The sequence below is a fragment of the Apium graveolens genome, chromosome 2, assembly GCF_009905375.1.
Source record: "Apium graveolens cultivar Ventura chromosome 2, ASM990537v1, whole genome shotgun sequence".
Classification (NCBI taxonomy): domain Eukaryota; kingdom Viridiplantae; phylum Streptophyta; class Magnoliopsida; order Apiales; family Apiaceae; genus Apium; species Apium graveolens.
The window spans coordinates 38,214,901-38,222,213 of record NC_133648.1 but is presented as its reverse complement, the minus strand read 5'-3'; positions in this window follow the sequence as shown (position 1 = coordinate 38,222,213).

Below are 7,313 nucleotides of genomic sequence, written 5' to 3'. Positions count from 1 at the left end.
AATTCAGTGCCATTATCACTTCTTATTATTTTAACAGAATCTTTGACTAACTTATCCAGCTGTCTGACATGATCAGTTAGAGTAGATGCAATTTCATTCTTCTTGTGCAAGAAATACACCCAAGTGTATCTTGTGAACTCATCCACTATAACCATAACATATTTCTTCTTTGCAATGGACATGACATTGACTGAACCAAATAGATCAACATGCAGTAAGTGATAAGGCTCAAGAATTGAGGATTCAATTTTGCTCTTGAATGAAGATTTTATTTGTTTTGCCTTTTGACATGAGTCACAAAGATCATCAGAAGCAAATACTGATTTTGGCAGTCCTCTCACAAGATCTTTCTTTACTAGCTCATTTATGTTGTTGAAATATAAATGAGAGAGTCTCTTGTGTCAATTCCAGCTTTCTTCAATTGATGCTCTGCTTAACAGACAAATTGCAGAACCATTAGAATTTGTTGAAAGTTTGGCTTCATATATGTTACCATGTCTATAACCTTTCAGAACCACTTTGCCTGTAGAATTACTTACAAATTCACAGTGTTCTTCAAAGAAATCCACATGATAACCTCTGTCACAGATTTGACTCACACTTAGCAGATTGTGTTTAAGTCCTGAGACAAGAGCCACTGTTTGAATTATGACATTCCCAAGATTGATATTGCCATATCCCAGAGTCTTTCCCATGTTGCCATCTCCATAAGAATCTCCTGGGCTAGCTTTCTCCACAAAGTCTGATAGTAGGGCTTTATTTCCAGTCATATGTCCTGAACATCCACTGTCCAGAACCAGGATGTTTTTCCTGTTAGTTTTAAGGACCCAGACTTGCTTGGATCCTTTGGCCTTATGAAGTTTGTTAGCATTTGCAGCGGATTTGGTTTCAGAGTTTATGCTAACATGCTTTTTATCAGACTTTATATCAGACTTTGCAACGGAATTTACACTAGAAGGAATTACACTAATTTTCTTTAAAGAAGGTTTTATTTGATAATAATCATAGTACAAACTATGATATTCCTGACAAGTATAAATAGAATGTCATAAACTACCACAATGAAAATAAGGATTTTGTGGTTTAAACCTAACAGACTGACTCTTAACTCCTGATCTAGGAGGTAAAGAGTTTATATCTTTATTTTTCCTGCAAAAAGTAGCAAGATGGTTAGAGTTTCCACAATTATAGCATTTCTTTCTAGGAGCATTAGGAATAGGCATATAATTATTACTTTTATTCACACCTTCCTTTCCATTCCTATTTTTCCGAGGGTTAATTATCAAGTAGGTCACTTACTACATCTAAATGTATCAAGTGAGTCACTGACTACAAAACGGACTCAATTGAGTCACTTATTTGAAAATTTGTATCAAATATATCACTCTATCGTTAGTCGAAATTCTTAAAAGTAATATATATTGAGTTTCGCACATTTTTTATGAATGATATTACATCCAAATGAAAGGTTCCTAGTTCTACTATATTAGATGATATTTTTAGATTTTTAAAATTTTATCAACTATTTATTTTTAATTTTTTGATTGTTTTATTTGATTTAAATAAAAATAAATAGTGAATAAATTTTAAAAAATCTAAAAATATTATTTAAAATACTAAAACTCAGAATCTTTCAATTAGATGTAATATCATTTACAAAAAATGTGTGAAACTCAATATATAATATTTTTAAGAATTTCGACTAACGATAGCGTGATCTTTTTGATACAAAAATTTAAATGAGTGACTCATTTGAGTCCGTTTGGTAATGAGTGACTCACTTGATACATTTGGACGGAATAAGTGATCTAGTTGATAATTAACCCATTTTTCCTAGCTTTCTTTACCTTGTTCATATTTTTATTCTCTTTCAGCTTAGACTTAAGCTGCTTCTTTGTCATTAAGCCAACATTTACCACAGTTGGTTTACCTTGTCTTAGTTTGTCAGATGTTAATTTGTCCTTAGTTTGTCAGATGTTAACTTAACAGGATTAACTTTAGGCTTTTCAGCTTTCTTGGTAAAGTTTGGTTTAGATGACACAGTTTCATTTTCTTCTTTATCATCTAGATAACCTAGTCCTTCTTTCCAATTTCCATTTTCTAAGATTTTTTGAGTTGTTCTTCCAGAGTTAGTCCAAGTTTTGATTATCTCCTTTTACTTTTCCAGTTCAGATTTAAGAGATTTATTCAATTTTAGCAGTTCATCTTTAACATACTCCTTTTCCTAAGTAGTCATTTATATTTCTAAGAGAAAGACTTTCAGATTTTAATCTTTTATTTTCCAAGTCTGATCTCTAAAACTAATGAACATGGTTTTAAGATATAATCTTAGCTCAGAAATATCATCTGTATGAAAAGCAAGAGTTGAATGAGGTACCTTCAATTCAGCAGTTCCAGAACTGCTATCAGCATTTGCCATTAAAGCATAGTTCACCTCTTTTTCAGAATCTGAAGTGTCTGCCCAGTTTTTCTTCTTTGTGATTAGTGCCTGACCTTTGTCACCTTTTCCTTTCTTCGAGTTAGGAGAGATGTGGCCTCTTTCACCATAATTATAGCATTTGACATTTGAGCTGTCTCCTCTGTCAGACTTTCCTCCTTTGCCTTCAGTCTTTCTGAACCCTTTCTTTTCAGAACTTCCACCTTTCCTGGAAAACTTCTTACCCTTTCTGAATTTCTTGTAGGCTATCTTTGTGATACCCTTCATCATAAGAGCACACAGTTGTATCATCCCTGTATCAACATCCACTTCAGATAAATTTTCAGATTCTGAATCATCATCATCAGAATATGATGACTCTGAATCAGACTGTACGATGAGAGCCTTTCATTTGCCCCTCTCTGAGACAACCACTTTAGGAGATTCCTCCTCAGCTTTAAGTGCAACTGTCTTTGACTTTCTTCCATGCCTTTTGCTCCTTTGATCCATGTCAAGTTCATGAGTCTTGAGCATACCATAAATTTCATCAAGAGTAGCTTCAGCAAGGTCATAGTTGTCTCTTATGGTAGTAGACTTCAAATCCCAATTTTCAGGAAGAGCTAAAAGGAATTTTAGATTTGAATCTTCAAGATCATATTCCTTGTCCACCAATGACAGATCATTCAAGAGTCTGGCAAACCTATCATATAAATCATTTAATGACTCATCAGCTTTTGAGTCAAAGTGCTCATACTCTTATGTGAGTATAGTCATCCTATTCTTTTTGATGGCTTCAGTTCCCTGACATCTTGTCTCCAAAGCATCCCATATTTCCTTTGCAGTCTTGCATCCAATAACCCTGTTTGACATGACATTGTCAATTACACTATGCAGCAAATGCCTTACCCTTGTATCATTGGCAATAGATGAGATATCTTCAGGTGTGTAATCACCTTTCTCCTTTGGTATCATCTTTGCTGGTTGATCAGCAACTGCAACAGAGAGCTTGGTAGGCTTATATGGTCCATCATTAATTCTATCAAGGTATTCTGGATCTGTGGCTTCCAGAAACATAGCCATCGTTACCTTCCATTTAGGATACTCAGATGCTCTTAGTATGGGTACCCCAATACTTTCATATCGACTGCGGGTTTGATTGTTTTGAGTATCTTGAGTTTTGGTGGGCTTAGGTGGAGTTTGTGTTTCGTCAGACATGATTGTAAACGGGATCTCACTGTTTGTATATCAATAGAGAGGCTCTGATACCACTTGTTAGGTCACCCAACACTATAGAAGGGGGTTGAATATAATGTTTATACAATCAAATCAATTTTAAACACAAGTATGTAACAATAATCAAGTTTATTCAATATAATAAGCTCTGTTACAAAGTAGGTTAAACTACTCTCTCAGTGATGAACAATATCACTAAGAGCTGCTAGGTTACAATGAATAATGTTCTCGTGAATGATAACACATATAGTGTAAACACTAAGTTGTGTTTATATAGTACACAGTTACAAGATATCTTCTAATTGATATGAAATATATCTCTTCCTAAAATATATCAATCATATATTATATAATATAGTCTTATAGCTGTCCAACTCTCCATGCATATCTTTATTCGTTTAATCTAGATCCTCTCCTATAAATTAACCGCATTCATTATCTGAAGTTTTCCCGCACTTAAGTCCTGATATATCTTCTGACGCCTTAAGTTCTGATATAAGTTCTGACTTAGTAAGTTCTGATTTCCAGTAAGTCCTGATAAGTCCTGATATTAAGTTCTGAAACTAAACACAACAGATTAGACATGACATCACAAATATATCTAACACATTATTTCATATCGAAATATTAAAAATTATATGTAGATGGAAGGTCCTCATTTCTAATTGGTACATGTAACCCGATTATGTCTAACATGAATGTTTGTGCAACGCTTACATTTCACATCCAAGCATTTTTCATCCGCACCGCACGACTCTTCTGCAATCTACCCATATGTCCTTGGGATTTATATATTCCATCAACGACTAGTAAGATACACATTTGGTTAGTACTAATATGGTATTTGCGTCGTAAAATTGAACACATTTTATAAATATGTTTACGTTGACCACTTTTTCGTACATGCGTGTTTAGTGTCAATGTTTTTGTGGTATATATGATGATATAGATAGATCACATGCTTTCTGCATGAAGGTACCCACGTAGCTAAAATAATGGATTCATGTAGGTAGTTTGGTTACCAACATGATGTGAGTATACGTATTCTTAACATGCATAAAAAATATTCATGCATCAAACATGTGTGTATGTCACATTAATGCATGGTTTTTATATTATGCATTTTAGATTTATTTTTCTAAAAAGAGTTATCACGGGAACATATGTTTCATCAAGGACCACAATCACCGCCAAAAAATAATATGAAAAATGTATATTGAAATATGTTGAAAGGTCTTCACATTAAAATTTACATGAGTTCTATTAACAAGTACACGTAAATCTAATCTTAATAATAAAATTCTCTTTTTGTGGTATATGAATCCAGTAGTCTCGTCGATTTCTTTATGTTCGGGTTCTGTATTTTATTTAATTATCTTATTAAAATTAGATAGAGATTTGTTAGCACATGTAATATTATTCATATTGGATAGTTTCATTACTATAATATTTTTTTGTTATTATAATATATATTATCATGGTATTGAGAGAAATGGGTCGATCCAGGATAGGTTGACGGTCAAGTTATATCGGGGGTGCTTTACACATGTTGGGTTTAAAATATGTATTTTGGTTATTATTTTTTTCTCGTGTTCTTCCCTAAACCAGTTGTGTTTTTTTCTTGGATAATTATGAGTTTTACTCGCGATTGATGTTTCTTTTCCTCACGTTCTTTTCTATTCGAATTGATTGAATTTTTTCGGTGTAAACAAAAATGATCTTGACTAATTTTTTTTTTACTGGTTTTGGTCGGGACTCTTATACACATTCTCGTTCTCTCTTTAATGATATTGGCTCTTTCATCATTTTTTTTCTTTCTTTCCCTATCATCTTTCTTTCATTTTCTCGTGTTGATGATGGGGGTAGCTCTAGGCACATCTGTATACTTTTCCGCTTTTTTTATCTTGTGCTCTCGGTACATTGGTCATAAGTGATTGTTTAGCTTATTTGGTGTTCTAGGAATATTGGTCCTTCGAGTGATTGTTTGGTTTATTTGGTGCTTTAGGCACATTGACCCTTCGAGGAATTGATTTAGTTTATTTGGTACTCTAAGCACATTGGCCCCTTCGCAGGATTAGTTTAGTTTATTAAGTATTTTAAGCACATTGTCCCTTCTCGGGATTGGTTTATTTATTTGGTACTCTAGGCACATTGATTTAGTTTATCTGGTGCTCTAAGCACACCAGACCTTCATTTGGATACAAATTTTTATTTAGTTGAGGATTAGATACAGTTTATTGACTTAGATTCATTTTTTCGGAGTTTTGATTTGATTGGTTATTGGGTTTGGTTTTAGATTTGGATTCAGTTTCGCTTGCGGTTTTGGTATTGGTTGCAAATTTGGTTTACTTCTGAAGCTGTTTTGGTTGGTTACTGGATGACATGAATGGTTTTTCGTCCCTTGTTAATCGGATATTCTGTATTCTTTTGTCTTGCGGTGCATTTTTGCCCTTGTTTTGCACTTGTGCGTAACTTTGGTTTCGCTAGGAAGTTTTTGGCTCGCTTGAATTTGTGACTTTGTTTTTGTATACGTTTGGATACTCTTGTTTCTCTGTTGGTGCACTTATGTTGCAGTTTTGGATATTCTTGACTACGTGTCTCTGTTTCCTATTTGACAAACTCTCGATTCACCGTCGTGAGTTTGAGGGGGGGGGGGTGTTAACATATATACTATTATTAATATCGGATAGTTTCATTATCACAATAGTTTCTTTGTTAGAATATTTTCCTTTATTACTGGTTGTTACTGGGTGATAACAAATTAAAAATTGAAAATCATAGTTTAATTTGTATAGGTTTGTACAATTGTATACAATAAAAATTAAAATCACGGTGTGTAGAATTTACATAACTTGCATTATTCTAAATTACTCACTCAATAAATATGACCCAATTATTTTTTTAGATAGAAAGTTAAGATGGTGATGGACAACAAAATTTAAGGGGTTGTCTGCTGATAATATTTATTTCTATATTGACTTTTAGTTATTTGTTAATAAAGTTAAAGAAATTGAACAAAGCACATACATAACAAAAATCAGTAGAGCAAATAATTTTTGGTAAGAAATTACCAGTAAAAACTATTATTTTAAGTGATACAAAGTATAATGTGTTGGGTTTCGAGGCATAAAACGCAACGAAAATAATAAATAAAACTATAAAAATAAAATAAACTGAAACCCACCGTAGGATCCATGCGAAAAATAATATTTAATTCATGAATGAGATGTTTACCTCAAAGAGTTTTACGATTATGGTTGTCAAAAGGAGATCCTAACTTTAACCGAAGACCATGTATCCCGCCTTAACGATCTACGCCGTAAAGGTATCCACACGAAAGCTGGTACGAAGGAAGCGTGTACTAGCACCAAGAACGTACCTGTTCCCCCCTCTCTCTCACCTTTAGTTGCTAGGGTTTTATATTTTTATCTAATAAAAACGTAACCCTAATTTTAGCCTTAAGAATGTTTATAAAGAGAGGCCAAAAACAGTCATAACCCTAATCCAAGTTAGAGTTTATTAAATATGAAATTCTATTTATTTAATAATTAAGTTTAGCTCAATTATTAAATAACAACTGAATTTTGGATTGAATAAAATACAAATTCGAAATTCATTCATCCCATTAACTAAGTCCAACTTAATTAATAATAAATAATTCAAA